This window comes from Lithobates pipiens, unplaced genomic scaffold (genome assembly GCF_037356315.1).
Source record: "Lithobates pipiens isolate NorthernLeopardFrog02 unplaced genomic scaffold, aLitPip1_a1.2 Scaffold_8, whole genome shotgun sequence".
Lineage (NCBI taxonomy): Eukaryota > Metazoa > Chordata > Amphibia > Anura > Ranidae > Lithobates > Lithobates pipiens.
Window position 1 is genome coordinate 567806579 of NW_027507903.1, and position 27500 is coordinate 567834078.

General features: G+C 45.8%; 9 non-coding genes across 9 annotated transcripts; all 9 read right to left on the reverse strand.

The window, feature by feature from the left end:
* Positions 1-347: 347 nt before the first annotated feature.
* Positions 348-420, reverse strand: TRNAM-CAU (transfer RNA methionine (anticodon CAU)). Its single transcript has one exon. It is a non-coding gene; the product is annotated as a tRNA-Met (tRNA).
* A 3265-nt stretch (positions 421-3685) lies between these two features.
* TRNAM-CAU (transfer RNA methionine (anticodon CAU)) lies at positions 3686-3758 on the reverse strand. The gene has a single exon. It is a non-coding gene; the product is annotated as a tRNA-Met (tRNA).
* A 2152-nt stretch (positions 3759-5910) lies between these two features.
* Positions 5911-5983, reverse strand: TRNAM-CAU (transfer RNA methionine (anticodon CAU)). The gene has a single exon. It is a non-coding gene; the product is annotated as a tRNA-Met (tRNA).
* Positions 5984-8136: 2153 nt separating this feature from the next.
* On the reverse strand, positions 8137-8209 carry TRNAM-CAU (transfer RNA methionine (anticodon CAU)). The gene has a single exon. It is a non-coding gene; the product is annotated as a tRNA-Met (tRNA).
* Positions 8210-14814: 6605 nt separating this feature from the next.
* On the reverse strand, positions 14815-14887 carry TRNAM-CAU (transfer RNA methionine (anticodon CAU)). The gene has a single exon. It is a non-coding gene; the product is annotated as a tRNA-Met (tRNA).
* A 2153-nt stretch (positions 14888-17040) lies between these two features.
* On the reverse strand, positions 17041-17113 carry TRNAM-CAU (transfer RNA methionine (anticodon CAU)). The gene has a single exon. It is a non-coding gene; the product is annotated as a tRNA-Met (tRNA).
* A 2153-nt stretch (positions 17114-19266) lies between these two features.
* Positions 19267-19339, reverse strand: TRNAM-CAU (transfer RNA methionine (anticodon CAU)). Its single transcript has one exon. It is a non-coding gene; the product is annotated as a tRNA-Met (tRNA).
* Positions 19340-23718: 4379 nt separating this feature from the next.
* TRNAM-CAU (transfer RNA methionine (anticodon CAU)) lies at positions 23719-23791 on the reverse strand. Its single transcript has one exon. It is a non-coding gene; the product is annotated as a tRNA-Met (tRNA).
* Positions 23792-25944: 2153 nt separating this feature from the next.
* TRNAM-CAU (transfer RNA methionine (anticodon CAU)) lies at positions 25945-26017 on the reverse strand. The gene has a single exon. It is a non-coding gene; the product is annotated as a tRNA-Met (tRNA).
* Positions 26018-27500: the final 1483 nt, after the last annotated feature.

The window sequence follows — 27500 nt, forward strand, 5'->3', positions numbered from 1 at the left end:
TTCTCTGACAGAGACATCATCTTTTTTTTCCACACCTTTAAAAAAGCCCTTTTGAATTCCTCGGTGCTTTGTTCTTTCTGTGTGATGAAACTAAGGGAAGCATGTCACATAGATGGAAAATGCCTCTGTTGTTCCAGGATGAGTAGACATTGTATCTTGCAAGGTCTGTTGGATGCAGAGCTAAAGATTTTAGCTGGGTGGAATATGGTGGAAGGCAAAAGAGCACTGAAAGCTTGATCTTCCGGTCAATGTTCCATCCATATGGTTTCCTACAAGACCTAAGGGATGAAGAGTAGTGTTTTTCATAGATTAAGGACCCCAAGGCTCACAAAATGGTTAGAGAGTAGTGCCCCGTGTGAGGATCGAACTCACGACCTTCAGATTATGAGACTGACGCGCTACCTGCTGCGCTAACGAGGCAAATTAGTGAAAGTGATATGTGTGTCATAGCTGGCCACCATACTTGGAAGCTGATGGCGGTGGCACATCTTTTTTTCCCTTTGGTTTTCTCTATATTTCTCAAAACAAGGCAGCTAGTTTTCCCATATGGTCTAGCGGTTAGGATTCCTGGTTTTCACCCAGGCGGCCCGGGTTCGACTCCCGGTATGGGAAATGCAAGTCCTTTTAACGACCCGCACACTCCTAGTGCTGAAACCTCAAAGCTGTTTTTCCATTGTAACCTCCAATCATTCCCTTGTTGTCAAAGTACCAAGGGTCAAAGCCAGAGATGCAGACAAGACAGGTCAAGCCGGGTCAGGACAGGAAATGAAATACTATCAGGAACACAGGAACTCACAGGGCAAGCTGAAGTTCATCCAGCAACTAATGGCTCATGCACGCGCTTTGGCGTACGTATATGCGCACTGGCACATTAATTTTCACACATGAATAATATCAGGATCACAGGAACTCACAGGGGAAGCTGAAGATCATCCAGCAACTAATGGCTTATGCTGCTAGCTTTAAATAGGCCACTGGGCACCAGAAATTGTCACGCATTGTGTGCGCTTTGGCGTACGCACATGTGTACTAGCACATGAAGTTTCTCGGCCGTTCTCGCTCTTCTGCACATTTGCATTGGCAAATATCTATGTGCCAATCTTCTGCAAACCATTCTCTGACAGAGACATCATCTTTTTTTTCCACACCTTTGAAAAAGCCCTTTTGAATTCCTCGGTGCTTTGTTCTTTCTGTGTGATGAAACTAAGGGAAGCATGTCACATAGATGGAAAATGCCTCTGTTGTTCCAGGATGAGTAGACATTGTATCTTGCAAGGTCTGTTGGATGCAGAGCTAAAGATTTTAGCTGGGTGGAATATGGTGGAAGGCAAAAGAGCACTGAAAGCTTGATCTTCCGGTCAATTTTCCATCCATATGGTTTCCTACAAGACCTAAGGGATGAAGAGTAGTGTTTTTCATAGATTAAGGACCCCAAGGCTCTCAAAATGGTTAGAGAGTAGTGCCCCGTGTGAGGATCGAACTCACGACCTTCAGATTATGAGACTGACGCGCTACCTGCTGTGCTAACGAGGCCAATTAGTGAAAGTGATATGTGTGTCATAGCTGGCCACCATACTTGGAAGCTGATGGCGGTGGCACATCTTTTTTTCCCTTTGGTTTTCTCTATTTTTCTCAAAACAAGGCAAATAGTTTTCCCATATGGTCTAGCGGTTAGGATTCCTGGTTTTCACCCAGGCGGCCCGGGTTCGACTCCCGGTATGGGAAATGCAAGTCCTTTTAACGACCCGCACACTCCTAGTGCTGAAACCTCAAAGCTGTTTTTCCATTGTAACCTCCAATCATTCCCTTGTTGTCAAAGTACCAAGGGTCAAAGCCAGGGATGCAGACAAGACAGGTCAAGCCGTGTCAGGACAGGAAATGAAATACTATCAGGAACACAGGAACTCACAGGGCAAGCTGAAGTTCATCCAGCAACTAATGGCTCATGCACGCGCTTTGGCGTACGTATATGCACACTGGCACATGAATTTTCACACAGAATAATATCAGGATCACAGGAACTCACAGGGGAAGCTGAAGATCATCCAGCAACTAATGGCTTATGCTGCTAGCTTTAAATAGGCCATTGGGCACCAGAAATTGTCACGCATTGTGTGCGCTTTGGCGTACGCACATGCGTACTAGCACATTAAGTTTCTCGGCCATTCTCGCTCTTCTGCACATTTGCATTGGCAAATATCTATGTGCCAATCTTCTGCAAACCATTCTCTGACAGAGACATCATCTTTTTTTTCCACACCTTTAAAAAAGCCCTTTTGAATTCCTCGGTGCTTTGTTCTTTCTGTGTGATGAAACTAAGGGAAGCATGTCACATAGATGGAAAATGCCTCTGTTGTTCCAGGATGAGTAGACATTGTATCTTGCAAGGTCTGTTGGATGCAGAGCTAAAGATTTTAGCTGGGTGGAATATGGTGGAAGGCAAAAGAGCACTGAAAGCTTGATCTTCCGGTCAATGTTCCATCCATATGGTTTCCTACAAGACCTAAGGGATGAAGAGTAGTGTTTTTCATAGATTAAGGACCCCAAGGCTCACAAAATGGTTAGAGAGTAGTGCCCCGTGTGAGGATCTAACTCACGACCTTCAGATTATGAGACTGACGCGCTACCTGCTGCGCTAACGAGGCCAATTAGTGAAAGTGATATGTGTGTCATAGCTGGCCACCATACTTGGAAGCTGATGGCGGTGGCACATCTTTTTTTCCCTTTGGTTTTCTCTATTTTTCTCAAAACAAGGCAGCTGGCTTTCCCATATGGTCTAGCGGTTAGGATTCCTGGTTTTCACCCAGGCGGCCCGGGTTCGACTCCCGGTATGGGAAATGCAAGTCCTTTTAACGACCCGCACACTCCTAGTGCTGAAACCTCAAAGCTGTTTTTCCATTGTAACCTCCAATCATTCCCTTGTTGTCAAAGTACCAAGGGTCAAAGCCAGGGATGCAGACAAGACAGGTCAAGCCGGGTCAGGACAGGAAATGAAATACTATCAGGAACACAGGAACTCACAGGGCAAGCTGAAGTTCATCCAGCAACCAATGGCTCATGCACGCGCTTTGGCGTACGTATATGCGCACTGGCACATGAATTTTCACACATGAATAATATCAGGATCACAGGAACTCACAGGGGAAGCTGAAGATCATCCAGCAACTAATGGCTTATGCTGCTAGCTTTAAATAGGCCACTGGGCACCAGAAATTGTCACGCATTGTGTGCGCTTTGGCGTACGCACATGTGTACTAGCACATGAAGTTTCTCGGCCGTTCTCGCTCTTCTGCACATTTGCATTGGCAAATATCTATGTGCCAATCTTCTGCAAACCATTCTCTGACAGAGACATCATCTTTTTTTTCCACACCTTTGAAAAAGCCCTTTTGAATTCCTCGGTGCTTTGTTCTTTCTGTGTGATGAAACTAAGGGAAGCATGTCACATAGATGGAAAATGCCTCTGTTGTTCCAGGATGAGTAGACATTGTATCTTGCAAGGTCTGTTGGATGCAGAGCTAAAGATTTTAGCTGGGTGGAATATGGTGGAAGGCAAAAGAGCACTGAAAGCTTGATCTTCCGGTCAATTTTCCATCCATATGGTTTCCTACAAGACCTAAGGGATGAAGAGTAGTGTTTTTCATAGATTAAGGACCCCAAGGCTCTCAAAATGGTTAGAGAGTAGTGCCCCGTGTGAGGATCGAACTCACGACCTTCAGATTATGAGACTGACGCGCTACCTGCTGCGCTAACGAGGCCAATTAGTGAAAGTGATATGTGTGTCATAGCTGGCCACCATACTTGGAAGCTGATGGCGGTGGCACATCTTTTTTTCCCTTTGGTTTTCTCTATTTTTCTCAAAACAAGGCAAATAGTTTTCCCATATGGTCTAGCGGTTAGGATTCCTGGTTTTCACCCAGGCGGCCCGGGTTCGACTCCCGGTATGGGAAATGCAAGTCCTTTTAACGACCCGCACACTCCTAGTGCTGAAACCTCAAAGCTGTTTTTCCATTGTAACCTCCAATCATTCCCTTGTTGTCAAAGTACCAAGGGTCAAAGCCAGGGATGCAGACAAGACAGGTCAAGCCGTGTCAGGACAGGAAATGAAATACTATCAGGAACACAGGAACTCACAGGGCAAGCTGAAGTTCATCCAGCAACTAATGGCTCATGCACGCGCTTTGGTGTACGTATATGCACACTGGCACATGAATTTTCACACAGAATAATATCAGGATCACAGGAACTCACAGGGGAAGCTGAAGATCATCCAGCAACTAATGGCTTATGCTGCTAGCTTTAAATAGGCCATTGGGCACCAGAAATTGTCACGCATTGTGTGCGCTTTGGCGTACGCACATGCGTACTAGCACATTAAGTTTCTCGGCCATTCTCGCTCTTCTGCACATTTGCATTGGCAAATATCTATGTGCCAATCTTCTGCAAACCATTCTCTGACAGAGACATCATCTTTTTTTTCCACACCTTTAAAAAAGCCCTTTTGAATTCCTCGGTGCTTTGTTCTTTCTGTGTGATGAAACTAAGGGAAGCATGTCACATAGATGGAAAATGCCTCTGTTGTTCCAGGATGAGTAGACATTGTATCTTGCAAGGTCTGTTGGATGCAGAGCTAAAGATTTTAGCTGGGTGGAATATGGTGGAAGGCAAAAGAGCACTGAAAGCTTGATCTTCCGGTCAATGTTCCATCCATATGGTTTCCTACAAGACCTAAGGGATGAAGAGTAGTGTTTTTCATAGATTAAGGACCCCAAGGCTCACAAAATGGTTAGAGAGTAGTGCCCCGTGTGAGGATCTAACTCACGACCTTCAGATTATGAGACTGACGCGCTACCTGCTGCGCTAACGAGGCCAATTAGTGAAAGTGATATGTGTGTCATAGCTGGCCACCATACTTGGAAGCTGATGGCGGTGGCACATCTTTTTTTCCCTTTGGTTTTCTCTATTTTTCTCAAAACAAGGCAGCTGGCTTTCCCATATGGTCTAGCGGTTAGGATTCCTGGTTTTCACCCAGGCGGCCCGGGTTCGACTCCCGGTATGGGAAATGCAAGTCCTTTTAACGACCCGCACACTCCTAGTGCTGAAACCTCAAAGCTGTTTTTCCATTGTAACCTCCAATCATTCCCTTGTTGTCAAAGTACCAAGGGTCAAAGCCAGGGATGCAGACAAGACAGGTCAAGCCGGGTCAGGACAGGAAATGAAATACTATCAGGAACACAGGAACTCACAGGGCAAGCTGAAGTTCATCCAGCAACCAATGGCTCATGCACGCGCTTTGGCGTACGTATATGCGCACTGGCACATGAATTTTCACACATGAATAATATCAGGATCACAGGAACTCACAGGGGAAGCTGAAGATCATCCAGCAACTAATGGCTTATGCTGCTAGCTTTAAATAGGCCACTGGGCACCAGAAATTGTCACGCATTGTGTACGCTTTGGCGTACGCACATGCGTACTGGCACATGAAGTTTCTCGGCCGTTCTCGCTCTTCTGCACATTTGCATTGGCAAATATCTATGTGCCAATCTTCTGCAAACCATTCTCTGACAGAGACATCATCTTTTTTTTCCACACCTTTGAAAAAGCCCTTTTGAATTCCTCGGTGCTTTGTTCTTTCTGTGTGATGAAACTAAGGGAAGCATGTCACATAGATGGAAAATGCCTCTGTTGTACCAGGATGAGTAGACATTGTATCTTGCAAGGTCTGTTGGATGCAGAGCTAAAGATTTTAGCTGGGTGGAATATGGTGGAAGGCAAAAGAGCACTGAAAGCTTGATCTTCCGGTCAATTTTCCATCCATATGGTTTCCTACAAGACCTAAGGGATGAAGAGTAGTGTTTTTCATAGATTAAGGACCCCAAGGCTCACAAAATGGTTAGAGAGTAGTGCCCCGTGTGAGGATCGAACTCACGACCTTCAGATTATGAGACTGACGCGCTACCTGCTGCGCTAACGAGGCCAATTAGTGAAAGTGATATGTGTGTCATAGCTGGCCACCATACTTGGAAGCTGATGGCGGTGGCACATCTTTTTTTCCCTTTGGTTTTCTCTATTTTTCTCAAAACAAGGCAGCTAGTTTTCCCATATGGTCTAGCGGTTAGGATTCCTGGTTTTCACCCAGGCGGCCCGGGTTTGACTCCCGGTATGGGAAATGCAAGTCCTTTTAACGACCCGCACACTCCTAGTGCTGAAACCTCAAAGCTGTTTTTCCATTGTAACCTCCAATCATTCCCTTGTTGTCAAAGTACCAAGGGTCAAAGCCAGGGATGCAGACAAGACAGGTCAAGCCGGGTCAGGACAGGAAATGAAATACTATCAGGAACACACGAACTCACAGGGCAAGCTGAAGTTCATCCAGCAACTAATGGCTCATGCACGCGCTTTGGCGTACGTATATGCGCACTGGCACATGAATTTTCACACATGAATAATATCAGGATCACAGGAACTCACAGGGGAAGCTGAAGATCATCCAGCAACTAATGGCTTATGCTGCTAGCTTTAAATAGGCCACTGGGCACCAGAAATTGTCACGCATTGTGTACGCTTTGGCGTACGCACATGCGTACTAGCACATGAAGTTTCTCGGCCGTTCTCGCTCTTCTGCACATTTGCATTGGCAAATATCTATGTGCCAATCTTCTGCAAACCATTCTCTGACAGAGACATCATCTTTTTTTTCCACACCTTTGAAAAAGCCCTTTTAAATTCCTCGGTGCTTTGTTCTTTCTGTGTGATGAAACTAAGGGAAGCATGTCACATAGATGGAAAATGCCTCTGTTGTTCCAGGATGAGTAGACATTGTATCTTGCAAGGTCTGTTGGATGCAGAGCTAAAGATTTTAGCTGGGTGGAATATGGTGGAAGGCAAAAGAGCACTGAAAGCTTGATCTTCCGGTCAATGTTCCATCCATATGGTTTCCTACAAGACCTAAGGGATGAAGAGTAGTGTTTTTCATAGTTTAAGGACCCCAAGGCTCACAAAATGGTTAGAGAGTAGTGCCCCGTGTGAGGATCGAACTCACGACCTTCAGATTATGAGACTGACACGCTACCTGCTGCGCTAACGAGGCCGATTAGTAAAAGTGATATGTGTGTCATAGCTGGCCACCATACTTGGAAGCTGATGGCGGTGGCACATCTTTTTTTCCCTTTGGTTTTCTCTATTTTTCTCAAAACAAGGCAGCTAGTTTTCCCATATGGTCTAGCGGTTAGGATTCCTGGTTTTCACCCAGGCGGCCCGGGTTCGACTCCCGGTATGGGAAATGCAAGTCCTTTTAACGACCCGCACACTCCTAGTGCTGAAACCTCAAAGCTGTTTTTCCATTGTAACCTCCAATCATTCCCTTGTTGTCAAAGTACCAAGGGTCAAAGCCAGGGATGCAGACAAGACAGGTCAAGCCGTGTCAGGACAGGAAATGAAATACTATCAGGAACACAGGAACTCACAGGGCAAGCTGAAGTTCATCCAGCAACTAATGGCTCATGCACGCGCTTTGGCGTACGTATATGCGCACTGGCACATGAATTTTCACACATGAATAATATCAGGATCACAGGAACTCACAGGGGAAGCTGAAGATCATCCAGCAACTAATGGCTTATGCTGCTAGCTTTAAATAGGCCACTGGGCACCAGAAATTGTCACGCATTGTGTGCGCTTTGGCGTACGCACATGCGTACTAGCACATGAAGTTTCTCGGCCATTCTCGCTCTTCTGCACATTTGCATTGGCAAATATCTATGTGCCAATCTTCTGCAAACCATTCTCTGACAGAGACATCATCTTTTTTTTCCACACCTTTGAAAAAGCCCTTTTGAATTCCTCTGTGCTTTGTTCTTTCTGGGTGATGAAACTAAGGGAAGCATGTCACATAGATGGAAAATGCCTCTGTTGTTCCAGGATGAGTAGACATTGTATCTTGCAAGGTCTGTTGGATGCAGAGCTAAAGATTTTAGCTGGGTGGAATATGGTGGAAGGCAAAAGAGCACTGAAAGCTTGATCTTCCGGTCAATTTTCCATCCATATGGTTTCCTACAAGACCTAAGGGATGAAGAGTAGGGTTTTTCATAGATTAAGGACCCCAAGGCTCACAAAATGGTTAGAGAGTAGTGCCCCGTGTGAGGATCGAACTCACGACCTTCAGATTATGAGACTGACGCGCTACCTGCTGCGCTAACGAGGCAAATTAGTGAAAGTGATATGTGTGTAATAGCTGGCCACCATACTTGGAAGCTGATGGCGGTGGCACATCTTTTTTTCCCTTTGGTTTTCTCTATATTTCTCAAAACAAGGCAGCTAGTTTTCCCATATGGTCTAGCGGTTAGGATTCCTGGTTTTCACCCAGGCGGCCCGGGTTCGACTCCCGGTATGGGAAATGCAAGTCCTTTTAACGACCCGCACACTCCTAGTGCTGAAACCTCAAAGCTGTTTTTCCATTGTAACCTCCAATCATTCCCTTGTTGTCAAAGTACCAAGGGTCAAAGCCAGAGATGCAGACAAGACAGGTCAAGCCGGGTCAGGACAGGAAATGAAATACTATCAGGAACACAGGAACTCACAGGGCAAGCTGAAGTTCATCCAGCAACTAATGGCTCATGCACGCGCTTTGGCGTACGTATATGCGCACTGGCACATTAATTTTCACACATGAATAATATCAGGATCACAGGAACTCACAGGGGAAGCTGAAGATCATCCAGCAACTAATGGCTTATGCTGCTAGCTTTAAATAGGCCACTGGGCACCAGAAATTGTCACGCATTGTGTGCGCTTTGGCGTACGCACATGCGTACTAGCACATGAAGTTTCTCGGCCGTTCTCGCTCTTCTGCACATTTGCATTGGCAAATATCTATGTGCCAATCTTCTGCAAACCATTCTCTGACAGAGACATCATCTTTTTTTTCCACACCTTTGAAAAAGCCCTTTTGAATTCCTCGGTGCTTTGTTCTTTCTGTGTGATGAAACTAAGGGAAGCATGTCACATAGATGGAAAATGCCTCTGTTGTTCCAGGATGAGTAGACATTGTATCTTGCAAGGTCTGTTGGATGCAGAGCTAAAGATTTTAGCTGGGTGGAATATGGTGGAAGGCAAAAGAGCACTGAAAGCTTGATCTTCCGGTCAATTTTCCATCCATATGGTTTCCTACAAGACCTAAGGGATGAAGAGTAGTGTTTTTCATAGATTAAGGACCCCAAGGCTCTCAAAATGGTTAGAGAGTAGTGCCCCGTGTGAGGATCGAACTCGCGACCTTCAGATTATGAGACTGACGCGCTACCTGCTGCGCTAACGAGGCCAATTAGTGAAAGTGATATGTGTGTCATAGCTGGCCACCATACTTGGAAGCTGATGGCGGTGGCACATCTTTTTTTCCCTTTGGTTTTCTCTATTTTTCTCAAAAAAAGGCAACTAGTTTTCCCATATGGTCTAGCGGTTAGGATTCCTGGTTTTCACCCAGGCGGCCCGGGTTCGACTCCCGGTATGGGAAATGCAAGTCCTTTTAACGACCCGCACACTCCTAGTGCTGAAACCTCAAAGCTGTTTTTCCATTGTAACCTCCAATCATTCCCTTGTTGTCAAAGTACCAAGGGTCAAAGCCAGGGATGCAGACAAGACAGGTCAAGCCGGGTCAGGACAGGAAATGAAATACTATCAGGAACACAGGAACTCACAGGGCAAGCTGAAGTTCATCCAGCAACTAATGGCTCATGCACGCGCTTTGGCGTACGTATATGCGCACTGGCACATGAATTTTCACACATGAATAATATCAGGATCACAGGAACTCACAGGGGAAGCTGAAGATCATCCAGCAACTAATGGCTTATGCTGCTAGCTTTAAATAGGCCACTGGGCACCAGAAATTGTCACGCATTGTGTACGCTTTGGCGTACGCACATGCGTACTAGCACATGAAGTTTCTCGGCCGTTCTCGCTCTTCTGCACATTTGCATTGGCAAATATCTATGTGCCAATCTTCTGCAAACCATTCTCTGACAGAGACATCATCTTTTTTTTCCACACCTTTGAAAAAGCCCTTTTGAATTCCTCGGTGCTTTGTTCTTTCCGTGTGTTGAAACTAAGGGAAGCATGTCACATAGATGGAAAATGCCTCTGTTGTTCCAGGATGAGTAGACATTGTATCTTGCAAGGTCTGTTGGATGCAGAGCTAAAGATTTTAGCTGGGTGGAATATGGTGGAAGGCAAAAGAGCACTGAAAGCTTGATCTTCCGGTCAATGTTCCATCCATATGGTTTCCTACAAGACCTAAGGGATGAAGAGTAGTGTTTTTCATAGATTAAGGACCCCAAGGCTCACAAAATGGTTAGAGGGTAGTGCCCCGTGTGAGGATTGAACTCACGACCTTCTGATTATGAGACTGACGCGCTACCTGCTGCGCTAACGAGGCCAATTAGTGAAATTGATATGTGTGTCATAGCTGGCCACCATACTTGGAAGCTGATGGCGGTGGCACATCTTTTTTTCCCTTTGGTTTTCTCCATTTTTCTCAAAACAAGGCAGCTAGTTTTCCCATATGGTCTAGCGGTTAGGATTCCTGGTTTTCACCCAGGCGGCCCGGGTTCGACTCCCGGTATGGGAAATGCAAGTCCTTTTAACGACCCGCACACTCCTAGTGCTGAAACCTCAAAGCTGTTTTTCCATTGTAACCTCCAATCATTCCCTTGTTGTCAAAGTACCAAGGGTCAAAGCCAGGGATACAGACAAGACAGGTCAAGCCGGGTCAGGACAGGAAATGAAATACTATCAGGAACACAGGAACTCACAGGGCAAGCTGAAGTTCATCCAGCAACTAATGGCTCATGCACGCGCTTTGGCGTACGTATATGCGCACTGGCACATGAATTTTCACACATGAATAATATCAGGATCACAGGAACTCACAGGGGAAGCTGAAGATCATCCAGCAACTAATGGCTTATGCTGCTAGCTTTAAATAGGCCACTGGGCACCAGAAATTGTCACGCATTGTGTGCGCTTTGGCGTACGCACATGCGTACTAGCACATGAAGTTTCTCGGCCGTTCTCGCTCTTCTGCACATTTGCATTGGCAAATATCTATGTGCCAATCTTCTGCAAACCATTCTCTGACAGAGACATCATCTTTTTTTTCCACACCTTTAAAAAAGCCCTTTTGAATTCCTCGGTGCTTTGTTCTTTCTGTGTGATGAAACTAAGGGAAGCATGTCACATAGATGGAAAATGCCTCTGTTGTTCCAGGATGAGTAGACATTGTATCTTGCAAGGTCTGTTGGATGCAGAGCTAAAGATTTTAGCTGGGTGGAATATGGTGGAAGGCAAAAGAGCACTGAAAGCTTGATCTTCCGGTCAATGTTCCATCCATATGGTTTCCTACAAGACCTAAGGGATGAAGAGTAGTGTTTTTCATAGATTAAGGACCCCAAGGCTCACAAAATGGTTAGAGAGTAGTGCCCCGTGTGAGGATCTAACTCACGACCTTCAGATTATGAGACTGACGCGCTACCTGCTGCGCTAACGAGGCCAATTAGTGAAAGTGATATGTGTGTCATAGCTGGCCACCATACTTGGAAGCTGATGGCGGTGGCACATCTTTTTTTCCCTTTGGTTTTCTCTATTTTTCTCAAAACAAGGCAGCTAGTTTTCCCATATGGTCTAGCGGTTAGGATTCCTGGTTTTCACCCAGGCGGCCCGGGTTCGACTCCCGGTATGGGAAATGCAAGTCCTTTTAACGACCCGCACACTCCTAGTGCTGAAACCTCAAAGCTGTTTTTCCATTGTAACCTCCAATCATTCCCTTGTTGTCAAAGTACCAAGGGTCAAAGCCAGGGATGCAGACAAGACAGGTCAAGCCGGGTCAGGACAGGAAATGAAATACTATCAGGAACACAGGAACTCACAGGGCAAGCTGAAGTTCATCCAGCAACTAATGGCTCATGCACGCGCTTTGGCGTACGTATATGCGCACTGGCACATGAATTTTCACACATGAATAATATCAGGATCACAGGAACTCACAGGGGAAGCTGAAGATCATCCAGCAACTAATGGCTAATGCTGCTAGCTTTAAATAGGCCACTGGGCACCAGAAATTGTCACGCATTGTGTGCGCTTTGGCGTACGCACATGCGTACTAGCACATGAAGTTTCTCGGCCGTTCTCGCTCTTATGCACATTTGCATTGGCAAATATCTATGTGCCAATCTTCTGCAAACCATTCTCTGACAGAGACATCATCTTTTTTTTCCACACCTTTGAAAAAGCCCTTTTGAATTCCTCGGTGCTTTGTTCTTTCTGTGTGATGAAACTAAGGGAAGCATGTCACATAGATGGAAAATGCCTCTGTTGTTCCAGGATGAGTAGACATTGTATCTTGCAAGGTCTGTTGGATGCAGAGCTAAAGATTTTAGCTGGGTGGAATATGGTGGAAGGCAAAAGAGCACTGAAAGCTTGATCTTCCGGTCAATGTTCCATCCATATGGTTTCCTACAAGACCTAAGGGATGAAGAGTAGTGTTTTTCATAGATTAAGGACCCCAAGGCTCACAAAATGGTTAGAGAGTAGTGCCCCGTGTGAGGATCTAACTCACGACCTTCAGATTATGAGACTGACACGCTACCTGCTGCGCTAACGATGCCAATTAGTGAAAGTGATATGTGTGTCATAGCTGGCCACCATACTTGGAAGCTGATGGCGGTGGCACATCTTTTTTTCCCTTTGGTTTTCTCTATTTTTCTCAAAACAAGGCATCGAGTTTTCCCATATGGTCTAGCGGTTAGGTTTCCTGGGTTTCACCCAGGCGGCCCGGGTTCCACTCCCGGTATGGGAAATGCAAGTCCTTTTAACGACCCGCACACTCCTAGTGCTGAAACCTCAAAGCTGTTTTTCCATTGTAACCTCCAATCATTCCCTTGTTGTCAAAGTACCAAGGGTCAAAGCCAGGGATGCAGACAAGACAGGTCAAGCCGGGTCAGGACAGGAAATGAAATACTATCAGGAACAGAGGAACTCACAGGGCAAGCTGAAGTTCATCCAGCAACTAATGGCTCATGCACGCGCTTTGGCGTACATATATGCGCACTGGCACATGAATTTTCACACATGAATAATATCAGGATCACAGGAACTCACAGGGGAAGCTGAAGATCATCCAGCAACTAATGGCTTATGCTGCTAGCTTTAAATAGGCCACTGGGCACCAGAAATTGTCACGCATTGTGTGCGCTTTGGCGTACGCACATGCGTACTAGCACATGAAGTTTCTCGGCCGTTCTCGCTCTTCTGCACATTTGCATTGGCAAATATCTATGTGCCAATCTTCTGCAAACCATTCTCTGACAGAGACATCATCTTTTTTTCCCACACCTTTGAAAAAGCCCTTTTGAATTCCTCGGTGCTTTGTTCTTTCTGTGTGATGAAACTAAGGGAAGCATGTCACATAGATGGAAAATGCCTCTGTTGTTCCAGGATGAGTAGACATTGTATCTTGCAAGGTCTGTTGGATGCAGAGCTAAAGATTTTAGCTGGGTGGAATATGGTGGAAGGCAAAAGAGCACTGAAAGCTTGATCTTCCGGTCAATTTTCCATCCATATGGTTTCCTACAAGACCTAAGGGATGAAGAGTAGTGTTTTTCATAGATTAAGGACCCCAAGGCTCACAAAATGGTTAGAGAGTAGTGCCCCCTGTGAGGATCGAACTCATGACCTTCAGATTATGAGTCTGACGCGCTACCTGCTGCGCTAACGAGGCCAATTAGTGAAAGTGATATGTGTGTCATAGCTGGCCACCATACTTGGAAGCTGATGGCGGTGGCACATCTTTTTTTCCCTTTGGTTTTCTCTATTTTTCTCAAAACAAGGCAGCTAGTTTTCCCATATGGTCTAGCGGTTAGGATTCCTGGTTTTCACCCAGGCGGCCCGGGTTCGACTCCCGGTATGGGAAATGCAAGCCCTTTTAACGACCCGCACACTCCTAGTGTTGAAACCTCAAAGCTGTTTTTCCATTGTAACCTCCAATCATTCCCTTGTTGTCAAAGTACCAAGGGTCAAAGCCAGGGATGCAGACAAGACAGGTCAAGCCGGGTCAGGACAGGAAATGAAATACTATCAGGAACACAGGAACTCACAGGGCAAGCTGAAGTTCATCCAGCAACTAATGGCTCATGCACGCGCTTTGGCGTACGTATATGCGCACTGGCACATGAATTTTCACACATGAATAATATCAGGATCACAGGAACTCACAGGGGAAGCTGAAGATCATCCAGCAACTAATGGCTTATGCTGCTAGCTTTAAATAGGCCACTGGGCACCAGAAATTGTCACGCATTGTGTGCGCTTTGGCGTACGCACATGCGTACTAGCACATGAAGTTTCTCGGCCGTTCTCGCTCTTCTGCACATTTGCATTGGCAAATATCTATGTGCCAATCTTCTGCAAACCATTCTCTGACAGAGACATCATCTTTTTTTTCCACACCTTTGAAAAAGCCCTTTTGAATTCCTCGGTGCTTTGTTCTTTCTGTGTGATGAAACTAAGGGAAGCATGTCACATAGATGGAAAATGCCTCTGTTGTTCCAGGATGAGTAGACATTGTATCTTGCAAGGTCTGTTGGATGCAGAGCTAAAGATTTTAGCTGGGTGGAATATGGTGGAAGGCAAAAGAGCACTGAAAGCTTGATCTTCCGGTCAATTTTCCATCCATATGGTTTCCTACAAGACCTAAGGGATGAAGAGTAGTGTTTTTCATAGATTAAGGACCCCAAGGCTCACAAAACAGTTAGAGAGTAGTGCCCCGTGTGAGGATCGAACTCACGACCTTCAGATTATGAGACTGACGCGCTACCTGCTGCGCTAACGAGGCCAATTAGTGAAAGTGATTTGTGTGTCATAGCTGGCCACCATACTTGGAAGCTGATGGCGGTGGCACATCTTTTTTTCCCTTTGATTTTCTCTATTTTTCTCAAAACAAGGCAGCTAGTTTTCCCATATGGTCTAGCGGTTAGGATTCCTGGTTTTCACCCAGGCGGCCCGGGTTCCACTCCCGGTATGGGAAATGCAAGTCCTTTTAACGACCCGCACACTCCTAGTGCTGAAACCTCAAAGCTGTTTTTCCATTGTAACCTCCAATCATTCCCTTGTTGTCAAAGTACCAAGGGTCAAAGCCAGGGATGCAGACAAGACAGGTCAAGCCGGGTCAGGACAGGAAATGAAATACTATCAGGAACACAGGAACTCACAGGGCAAGCTGAAGTTCATCCAGCAACTAATGGCTCATGCACGCGCTTTGGCGTACGTATATGCGCACTGGCACATGAATTTTCACACATGAATAATATCAGGATCACAGGAACTCACAGGGGAAGCTGAAGATCATCCAGCAACTAATGGCTTATGCTGCTAGCTTTAAATAGGCCACTGGGCACCAGAAATTGTCACGCATTGTGTGCGCTTTGGCGTACGCACATGCGTACTAGCACATGAAGTTTCTCGGCCGTTCTCGCTCTTATGCACATTTGCATTGGCAAATATCTATGTGCCAATCTTCTGCAAACCATTCTCTGACAGAGACATCATCTTTTTTTTCCACACCTTTGAAAAAGCCCTTTTGAATTCCTCGGTGCTTTGTTCTTTCTGTGTGATGAAACTAAGGGAAGCATGTCACATAGATGGAAAATGCCTCTGTTGTTCCAGGATGAGTAGACATTGTATCTTGCAAGGTCTGTTGGATGCAGAGCTAAAGATTTTAGCTGGGTGGAATATGGTGGAAGGCAAAAGAGCACTGAAAGCTTGATCTTCCGGTCAATTTTCCATCCATATGGTTTCCTACAAGACCTAAGGGATGAAGAGTAGTGTTTTTCATAGATTAAGGACCCCAAGGCTCACAAAATGGTTGGAGAGTAGTGCCCCGTGTGAGGATCGAACTCACGACCTTCAGATTATGAGACTGACGCGCTACCTGCTGCGCTAACGAGGTCAATTAGTGAAAGTGATATGTGTGTCATAGCTGGCCACCATACTTGGAAGCTGATGGCGGTGGCACATCTTTTTTTCCCTTTGGTTTTCTCTATTTTTCTCAAAACAAGGCATCTAGTTTTCCCATATGGTCTAGCGGTTAGGTTTCCTGGGTTTCACCCAGGCGGCCCGGGTTCCACTCCCGGTATGGGAAATGCAAGTCCTTTTAACGACCCGCACACTCCTAGTGCTGAAACCTCAAAGCTTTTTTTCCATTGTAACCTCCAATCATTCCCTTGTTGTCAAAGTACCAAGGGTCAAAGCCAGGGATGCAGACAAGACAGGTCAAGCCGGGTCAGGACAGGAAATGAAATACTATCAGGAACACAGGAACTCACAGGGCAAGCTGAAGTTCATCCAGCAACTAATGGCTCATGCACGCGCTTTGGCGTACGTATATGCGCACTGGCACATGAATTTTCACACATGAATAATATCAGGATCACAGGAACTCACAGGGGAAGCTGAAGATCATCCAGCAACTAATGGCTTATGCTGCTAGCTTTAAATAGGCCACTGGGCACCAGAAATTGTCACGCATTGTGTGCGCTTTGGCGTACGCACATGCGTACTAGCACATGAAGTTTCTCGGCCGTTCTCGCTCTTCTGCACATTTGCATTGGCAAATATCTATGTGCCAATCTTCTGCAAACCATTCTCTGACAGAGACATCATCTTTTTTTTCCACACCTTTGAAAAAGCCCTTTTGAATTCCTCGGTGCTTTGTTCTTTCTGTGTGATGAAACTAAGGGAAGCATGTCACATAGATGGAAAATGCCTCTGTTGTTCCAGGATGAGTAGACATTGTATCTTGCAAGGTCTGTTGGATGCAGAGCTAAAGATTTTAGCTGGGTGGAATATGGTGGAAGGCAAAAGAGCACTGAAAGCTTGATTTTCCGGTCAATTTTCCATCTATATGGTTTCCTACAAGACCTAAGGGATGAAGAGTAGTGTTTTTCATAGATTAAGGACCCCAAGGCTCACAAAATGGTTAGAGAGTAGTGCCCCGTGTGAGGATCGAACTCACGACCTTCAGATTATGAGACTGACGCGCTACCTGCTGCGCTAACGAGGCCAATTAGTGAAAGTGATATGTGTGTCATAGCTGGCCACCATACTTGGAAGCTGATGGCGGTGGCACATCTTTTTTTCCCTTTGGTTTTCTCTATTTTTCTCAAAACAAGGCAGCTAGTTTTCCCATATGGTCTAGCGGTTAGGATTCCTGGTTTTCACCCAGGCGGCCCGGGTTCCACTCCCGGTATGGGAAATGCAAGTCCTTTTAACGACCCGCACACTCCTAGTGCTGAAACCTCAAAGCTGTTTTTCCATTGTAACCTCCAATCATTCCCTTGTTGTCAAAGTACCAAGGGTCAAAGCCAGGGATGCAGACAAGACAGGTCAAGCCGGGTCAGGACAGGAAATGAAATACTATCAGGAACACAGGAACTCACAGGGCAAGCTGAAGTTCATCCAGCAACTAATGGCTCATGCACGCGCTTTGGCGTACGTATATGCGCACTGGCACATGAATTTTCACACATGAATAATATCAGGATCACAGGAACTCACAGGGGAAGCTGAAGATCATCCAGCAACTAATGGCTTATGCTGCTAGCTTTAAATAGGCCACTGGGCACCAGAAATTGTCACGCATTGTGTGCGCTTTGGCGTACGCACATGCGTACTAGCACATGAAGTTTCTCGGCCGTTCTCGCTCTTCTGCACATTTGCATTGGCAAATATCTATGTGCCAATCTTCTGCAAACCATTCTCTGACAGAGACATCATCTTTTTTTCCCACACCTTTGAAAAAGCCCTTTTGAATTCCTCGGTGCTTTGTTCTTTCTGTGTGATGAAACTAAGGGAAGCATGTCACATAGATGGAAAATGCCTCTGTTGTTCCAGGATGAGTAGACATTGTATCTTGCAAGGTCTGTTGGATGCAGAGCTAAAGATTTTAGCTGGGTGGAATATGGTGGAAGGCAAAAGAGCACTGAAAGCTTGATCTTCCGGTCAATTTTCCATCCATATGGTTTCCTACAAGACCTAAGGGACGAAGAGTAGTGTTTTTCATAGATTAAGGACCCCAAGGCTCACAAAATGGTTAGAGAGTAGTGCCCCGTGTGAGGATCGAACTCATGACCTTCAGATTATGAGTCTGACGCGCTACCTGCTGCGCTAACGAGGCCAATTAGTGAAAGTGATATGTGTGTCATAGCTGGCCACCATACTTGGAAGCTGATGGCGGTGGCACATCTTTTTTTCCCTTTGGTTTTCTCTATTTTTCTCAAAACAAGGCAGCTAGTTTTCCCATATGGTCTAGCGGTTAGGATTCCTGGTTTTCACCCAGGCGGCCCGGGTTCGACTCCCGGTATGGGAAATGCAAGCCCTTTTAACGACCCGCACACTCCTAGTGTTGAAACCTCAAAGCTGTTTTTCCATTGTAACCTCCAATCATTCCCTTGTTGTCAAAGTACCAAGGGTCAAAGCCAGGGATGCAGACAAGACAGGTCAAGCCGGGTCAGGACAGGAAATGAAATACTATCAGGAACACAGGAACTCACAGGGCAAGCTGAAGTTCATCCAGCAACTAATGGCTCATGCACGCGCTTTGGCGTACGTATATGCGCACTGGCACATGAATTTTCACACATGAATAATATCAGGATCACAGGAACTCACAGGGGAAGCTGAAGATCATCCAGCAACTAATGGCTTATGCTGCTAGCTTTAAATAGGCCACTGGGCACCAGAAATTGTCACGCATTGTGTGCGCTTTGGCGTACGCACATGCGTACTAGCACATGAAGTTTCTCGGCCGTTCTCGCTCTTCTGCACATTTGCATTGGCAAATATCTATGTGCCAATCTTCTGCAAACCATTCTCTGACAGAGACATCATCTTTTTTTCCCACACCTTTGAAAAAGCCCTTTTGAATTCCTCGGTGCTTTGTTCTTTCTGTGTGATGAAACTAAGGGAAGCATGTCACATAGATGGAAAATGCCTCTGTTGTTCCAGGATGAGTAGACATTGTATCTTGCAAGGTCTGTTGGATGCAGAGCTAAAGATTTTAGCTGGGTGGAATATGGTGGAAGGCAAAAGAGCACTGAAAGCTTGATCTTCCGGTCAATTTTCCATCCATATGGTTTCCTACAAGACCTAAGGGATGAAGAGTAGTGTTTTTCATAGATTAAGGACCCCAAGGCTCACAAAACAGTTAGAGAGTAGTGCCCCGTGTGAGGATCGAACTCACGACCTTCAGATTATGAGACTGACGCGCTACCTGCTGCGCTAACGAGGCCAATTAGTGAAAGTGATTTGTGTGTCATAGCTGGCCACCATACTTGGAAGCTGATGGCGGTGGCACATCTTTTTTTCCCTTTGATTTTCTCTATTTTTCTCAAAACAAGGCAGCTAGTTTTCCCATATGGTCTAGCGGTTAGGATTCCTGGTTTTCACCCAGGCGGCCCGGGTTCCACTCCCGGTATGGGAAATGCAAGTCCTTTTAACGACCCGCACACTCCTAGTGCTGAAACCTCAAAGCTGTTTTTCCATTGTAACCTCCAATCATTCCCTTGTTGTCAAAGTACCAAGGGTCAAAGCCAGGGATGCAGACAAGACAGGTCAAGCCGGGTCAGGACAGGAAATGAAATACTATCAGGAACACAGGAACTCACAGGGCAAGCTGAAGTTCATCCAGCAACTAATGGCTCATGCACGCGCTTTGGCGTACGTATATGCGCACTGGCACATGAATTTTCACACATGAATAATATCAGGATCACAGGAACTCACAGGGGAAGCTGAAGATCATCCAGCAACTAATGGCTTATGCTGCTAGCTTTAAATAGGCCACTGGGCACCAGAAATTGTCACGCATTGTGTGCGCTTTGGCGTACGCACATGCGTACTAGCACATGAAGTTTCTCGGCCGTTCTCGCTCTTATGCACATTTGCATTGGCAAATATCTATGTGCCAATCTTCTGCAAACCATTCTCTGACAGAGACATCATCTTTTTTTTCCACACCTTTGAAAAAGCCCTTTTGAATTCCTCGGTGCTTTGTTCTTTCTGTGTGATGAAACTAAGGGAAGCATGTCACATAGATGGAAAATGCCTCTGTTGTTCCAGGATGAGTAGACATTGTATCTTGCAAGGTCTGTTGGATGCAGAGCTAAAGATTTTAGCTGGGTGGAATATGGTGGAAGGCAAAAGAGCACTGAAAGCTTGATCTTCCGGTCAATTTTCCATCCATATGGTTTCCTACAAGACCTAAGGGATGAAGAGTAGTGTTTTTCATAGATTAAGGACCCCAAGGCTCACAAAATGGTTAGAGAGTAGTGCCCCGTGTGAGGATCGAACTCACGACCTTCAGATTATGAGACTGACGCGCTACCTGCTGCGCTAACGAGGTCAATTAGTGAAAGTGATATGTGTGTCATAGCTGGCCACCATACTTGGAAGCTGATGGCGGTGGCACATCTTTTTTTCCCTTTGGTTTTCTCTATTTTTCTCAAAACAAGGCATCTAGTTTTCCCATATGGTCTAGCGGTTAGGTTTCCTGGGTTTCACCCAGGCGGCCCGGGTTCCACTCCCGGTATGGGAAATGCAAGTCCTTTTAACGACCCGCACACTCCTAGTGCTGAAACCTCAAAGCTTTTTTTCCATTGTAACCTCCAATCATTCCCTTGTTGTCAAAGTACCAAGGGTCAAAGCCAGGGATGCAGACAAGACAGGTCAAGCCGGGTCAGGACAGGAAATGAAATACTATCAGGAACACAGGAACTCACAGGGCAAGCTGAAGTTCATCCAGCAACTAATGGCTCATGCACGCGCTTTGGCGTACGTATATGCGCACTGGCACATGAATTTTCACACATGAATAATATCAGGATCACAGGAACTCACAGGGGAAGCTGAAGATCATCCAGCAACTAATGGCTTATGCTGCTAGCTTTAAATAGGCCACTGGGCACCAGAAATTGTCACGCATTGTGTGCGCTTTGGCGTACGCACATGCGTACTAGCACATGAAGTTTCTCGGCCGTTCTCGCTCTTATGCACATTTGCATTGGCAAATATCTATGTGCCAATCTTCTGCAAACCATTCTCTGACAGAGACATCATCTTTTTTTTCCACACCTTTGAAAAAGCCCTTTTGAATTCCTCGGTGCTTTGTTCTTTCTGTGTGATGAAACTAAGGGAAGCATGTCACATAGATGGAAAATGCCTCTGTTGTTCCAGGATGAGTAGACATTGTATCTTGCAAGGTCTGTTGGATGCAGAGCTAAAGATTTTAGCTGGGTGGAATATGGTGGAAGGCAAAAGAGCACTGAAAGCTTGATCTTCCGGTCAATTTTCCATCCATATGGTTTCCTACAAGACCTAAGGGATGAAGAGTAGTGTTTTTCATAGATTAAGGACCCCAAGGCTCACAAAATGGTTAGAGAGTAGTGCCCCGTGTGAGGATCGAACTCACGACCTTCAGATTATGAGACTGACGCGCTACCTGCTGCGCTAACGAGGTCAATTAGTGAAAGTGATATGTGTGTCATAGCTGGCCACCATACTTGGAAGCTGATGGCGGTGGCACATCTTTTTTTCCCTTTGGTTTTCTCTATTTTTCTCAAAACAAGGCATCTAGTTTTCCCATATGGTCTAGCGGTTAGGTTTCCTGGGTTTCACCCAGGCGGCCCGGGTTCCACTCCCGGTATGGGAAATGCAAGTCCTTTTAACGACCCGCACACTCCTAGTGCTGAAACCTCAAAGCTTTTTTTCCATTGTAACCTCCAATCATTCCCTTGTTGTCAAAGTACCAAGGGTCAAAGCCAGGGATGCAGACAAGACAGGTCAAGCCGGGTCAGGACAGGAAATGAAATACTATCAGGAACACAGGAACTCACAGGGCAAGCTGAAGTTCATCCAGCAACTAATGGCTCATGCACGCGCTTTGGCGTACGTATATGCGCACTGGCACATGAATTTTCACACATGAATAATATCAGGATCACAGGAACTCACAGGGGAAGCTGAAGATCATCCAGCAACTAATGGCTTATGCTGCTAGCTTTAAATAGGCCACTGGGCACCAGAAATTGTCACGCATTGTGTGCGCTTTGGCGTACGCACATGCGTACTAGCACATGAAGTTTCTCGGCCGTTCTCGCTCTTATGCACATTTGCATTGGCAAATATCTATGTGCCAATCTTCTGCAAACCATTCTCTGACAGAGACATCATCTTTTTTTTCCACACCTTTGAAAAAGCCCTTTTGAATTCCTCGGTGCTTTGTTCTTTCTGTGTGATGAAACTAAGGGAAGCATGTCACATAGATGGAAAATGCCTCTGTTGTTCCAGGATGAGTAGACATTGTATCTTGCAAGGTCTGTTGGATGCAGAGCTAAAGATTTTAGCTGGGTGGAATATGGTGGAAGGCAAAAGAGCACTGAAAGCTTGATTTTCCGGTCAATTTTCCATCCATATGGTTTCCTACAAGACCTAAGGGATGAAGAGTAGTATTTTTCATAGATTAAGGACCCCAAGGCTCACAAAATGGTTAGAGAGTAGTGCCCCGTGTGAGGATCGAACTCACGACCTTCAGATTATGAGACTGACGCGCTACCTGCTGCGCTAACAAGGCCAATTAGTGAAAGTGATATGTGTGTCATAGCTGGCCACCATACTTGGAAGCTGATGGCGGTGGCACATCTTTTTTTCCCTTTGGTTTTCTCTATTTTTCTCAAAACAAGGCAGCTAGTTTTCCCATATGGTCTAGCGGTTAGGATTCCTGGTTTTCACCCAGGCGGCCCGGGTTCCACTCCCGGTATGGGAAATGCAAGTCCTTTTAACGACCCGCACACTCCTAGTGCTGAAACCTCAAAGCTGTTTTTCCATTGTAACCTCCAATCATTCCCTTGTTGTCAAAGTACCAAGGGTCAAAGCCAGGGATGCAGACAAGACAGGTCAAGCCGTGTCAGGACAGGAAATGAAATACTATCAGGAACACAGGAACTCACAGGGCAAGCTGAAGTTCATCCAGCAACTAATGGCTCATGCACGCGCTTTGGCGTACGTATATGCGCACTGGCACATGAATTTTCACACATGAATAATATCAGGATCACAGGAACTCACAGGGGAAGCTGAAGATCATCCAGCAACTAATGGCTTATGCTGCTAGCTTTAAATAGGCCACTGGGCACCAGAAATTGTCACGCATTGTGTGCGCTTTGGCGTACGCACATGCGTACTAGCACATGAAGTTTCTCGGCCGTTCTCGCTCTTCTGCACATTTGCATTGGCAAATATCTATGTGCCAATCTTCTACAAACCATTCTCTGACAGAGACATCATCTTTTTTTTCCACACCTTTGAAAAAGCCCTTTTGAATTCCTCGGTGCTTTGTTCTTTCTGTGTGATGAAACTAAGGGAAGCATGTCACATAGATGGAAAATGCCTCTGTTGTTCCAGGATGAGTAGACATTGTATCTTGCAAGGTCTGTTGGATGCAGAGCTAAAGATTTTAGCTGGGTGGAATATGGTGGAAGGCAAAAGAGCACTGAAAGCTTGATTTTCCGGTCAATTTTCCATCTATATGGTTTCCTACAAGACCTAAGGGATGAAGAGTAGTGTTTTTCATAGATTAAGGACCCCAAGGCTCACAAAATGGTTAGAGAGTAGTGCCCCGTGTGAGGATCGAACTCACGACCTTCAGATTATGAGACTGACGCGCTACCTGCTGCGCTAACGAGGCCAATTAGTGAAAGTGATATGTGTGTCATAGCTGGCCACCATACTTGGAAGCTGATGGCGGTGGCACATCTTTTTTTCCCTTTGGTTTTCTCTATTTTTCTCAAAACAAGGCAGCTAGTTTTCCCATATGGTCTAGCGGTTAGGATTCCTGGTTTTCACCCAGGCGGCCCGGGTTCCACTCCCGGTATGGGAAATGCAAGTCCTTTTAACGACCCGCACACTCCTAGTGCTGAAACCTCAAAGCTGTTTTTCCATTGTAACCTCCAATCATTCCCTTGTTGTCAAAGTACCAAGGGTCAAAGCCAGGGATGCAGACAAGACAGGTCAAGCCGGGTCAGGACAGGAAATGAAATACTATCAGGAACACAGGAACTCACAGGGCAAGCTGAAGTTCATCCAGCAACTAATGGCTCATGCACGCGCTTTGGCGTACGTATATGCGCACTGGCACATGAATTTTCACACATGAATAATATCAGGATCACAGGAACTCACAGGGGAAGCTGAAGATCATCCAGCAACTAATGGCTTATGCTGCTAGCTTTAAATAGGCCACTGGGCACCAGAAATTGTCACGCATTGTGTGCGCTTTGGCGTACGCACATGCGTACTAGCACATGAAGTTTCTCGGCCGTTCTCGCTCTTCTGCACATTTGCATTGGCAAATATCTATGTGCCAATCTTCTGCAAACCATTCTCTGACAGAGACATCATCTTTTTTTCCCACACCTTTGAAAAAGCCCTTTTGAATTCCTCGGTGCTTTGTTCTTTCTGTGTGATGAAACTAAGGGAAGCATGTCACATAGATGGAAAATGCCTCTGTTGTTCCAGGATGAGTAGACATTGTATCTTGCAAGGTCTGTTGGATGCAGAGCTAAAGATTTTAGCTGGGTGGAATATGGTGGAAGGCAAAAGAGCACTGAAAGCTTGATCTTCCGGTCAATTTTCCATCCATATGGTTTCCTACAAGACCTAAGGGACGAAGAGTAGTGTTTTTCATAGATTAAGGACCCCAAGGCTCACAAAATGGTTAGAGAGTAGTGCCCCGTGTGAGGATCGAACTCATGACCTTCAGATTATGAGTCTGACGCGCTACCTGCTGCGCTAACGAGGCCAATTAGTGAAAGTGATATGTGTGTCATAGCTGGCCACCATACTTGGAAGCTGATGGCGGTGGCACATCTTTTTTTCCCTTTGGTTTTCTCTATTTTTCTCAAAACAAGGCAGCTAGTTTTCCCATATGGTCTAGCGGTTAGGATTCCTGGTTTTCACCCAGGCGGCCCGGGTTCGACTCCCGGTATGGGAAATGCAAGCCCTTTTAACGACCCGCACACTCCTAGTGTTGAAACCTCAAAGCTGTTTTTCCATTGTAACCTCCAATCATTCCCTTGTTGTCAAAGTACCAAGGGTCAAAGCCAGGGATGCAGACAAGACAGGTCAAGCCGGGTCAGGACAGGAAATGAAATACTATCAGGAACACAGGAACTCACAGGGCAAGCTGAAGTTCATCCAGCAACTAATGGCTCATGCACGCGCTTTGGCGTACGTATATGCGCACTGGCACATGAATTTTCACACATGAATAATATCAGGATCACAGGAACTCACAGGGGAAGCTGAAGATCATCCAGCAACTAATGGCTTATGCTGCTAGCTTTAAATAGGCCACTGGGCACCAGAAATTGTCACGCATTGTGTGCGCTTTGGCGTACGCACATGCGTACTAGCACATGAAGTTTCTCGGCCGTTCTCGCTCTTCTGCACATTTGCATTGGCAAATATCTATGTGCCAATCTTCTGCAAACCATTCTCTGACAGAGACATCATCTTTTTTTTCCACACCTTTGAAAAAGCCCTTTTGAATTCCTCGGTGCTTTGTTCTTTCTGTGTGATGAAACTAAGGGAAGCATGTCACATAGATGGAAAATGCCTCTGTTGTTCCAGGATGAGTAGACATTGTATCTTGCAAGGTCTGTTGGATGCAGAGCTAAAGATTTTAGCTGGGTGGAATATGGTGGAAGGCAAAAGAGCACTGAAAGCTTGATCTTCCGGTCAATTTTCCATCCATATGGTTTCCTACAAGACCTAAGGGATGAAGAGTAGTGTTTTTCATAGATTAAGGACCCCAAGGCTCACAAAACAGTTAGAGAGTAGTGCCCCGTGTGAGGATCGAACTCACGACCTTCAGATTATGAGACTGACGCGCTACCTGCTGCGCTAACGAGGCCAATTAGTGAAAGTGATTTGTGTGTCATAGCTGGCCACCATACTTGGAAGCTGATGGCGGTGGCACATCTTTTTTTCCCTTTGATTTTCTCTATTTTTCTCAAAACAAGGCAGCTAGTTTTCCCATATGGTCTAGCGGTTAGGATTCCTGGTTTTCACCCAGGCGGCCCGGGTTCCACTCCCGGTATGGGAAATGCAAGTCCTTTTAACGACCCGCACACTCCTAGTGCTGAAACCTCAAAGCTGTTTTTCCATTGTAACCTCCAATCATTCCCTTGTTGTCAAAGTACCAAGGGTCAAAGCCAGGGATGCAGACAAGACAGGTCAAGCCGGGTCAGGACAGGAAATGAAATACTATCAGGAACACAGGAACTCACAGGGCAAGCTGAAGTTCATCCAGCAACTAATGGCTCATGCACGCGCTTTGGCGTACGTATATGCGCACTGGCACATGAATTTTCACACATGAATAATATCAGGATCACAGGAACTCACAGGGGAAGCTGAAGATCATCCAGCAACTAATGGCTTATGCTGCTAGCTTTAAATAGGCCACTGGGCACCAGAAATTGTCACGCATTGTGTGCGCTTTGGCGTACGCACATGCGTACTAGCACATGAAGTTTCTCGGCCGTTCTCGCTCTTATGCACATTTGCATTGGCAAATATCTATGTGCCAATCTTCTGCAAACCATTCTCTGACAGAGACATCATCTTTTTTTTCCACACCTTTGAAAAAGCCCTTTTGAATTCCTCGGTGCTTTGTTCTTTCTGTGTGATGAAACTAAGGGAAGCATGTCACATAGATGGAAAATGCCTCTGTTGTTCCAGGATGAGTAGACATTGTATCTTGCAAGGTCTGTTGGATGCAGAGCTAAAGATTTTAGCTGGGTGGAATATGGTGGAAGGCAAAAGAGCACTGAAAGCTTGATCTTCCGGTCAATTTTCCATCCATATGGTTTCCTACAAGACCTAAGGGATGAAGAGTAGTGTTTTTCATAGATTAAGGACCCCAAGGCTCACAAAATGGTTAGAGAGTAGTGCCCCGTGTGAGGATCGAACTCACGACCTTCAGATTATGAGACTGACGCGCTACCTGCTGCGCTAACGAGGTCAATTAGTGAAAGTGATATGTGTGTCATAGCTGGCCACCATACTTGGAAGCTGATGGCGGTGGCACATCTTTTTTTCCCTTTGGTTTTCTCTATTTTTCTCAAAACAAGGCATCTAGTTTTCCCATATGGTCTAGCGGTTAGGTTTCCTGGGTTTCACCCAGGCGGCCCGGGTTCCACTCCCGGTATGGGAAATGCAAGTCCTTTTAACGACCCGCACACTCCTAGTGCTGAAACCTCAAAGCTTTTTTTCCATTGTAACCTCCAATCATTCCCTTGTTGTCAAAGTACCAAGGGTCAAAGCCAGGGATGCAGACAAGACAGGTCAAGCCGGGTCAGGACAGGAAATGAAATACTATCAGGAACACAGGA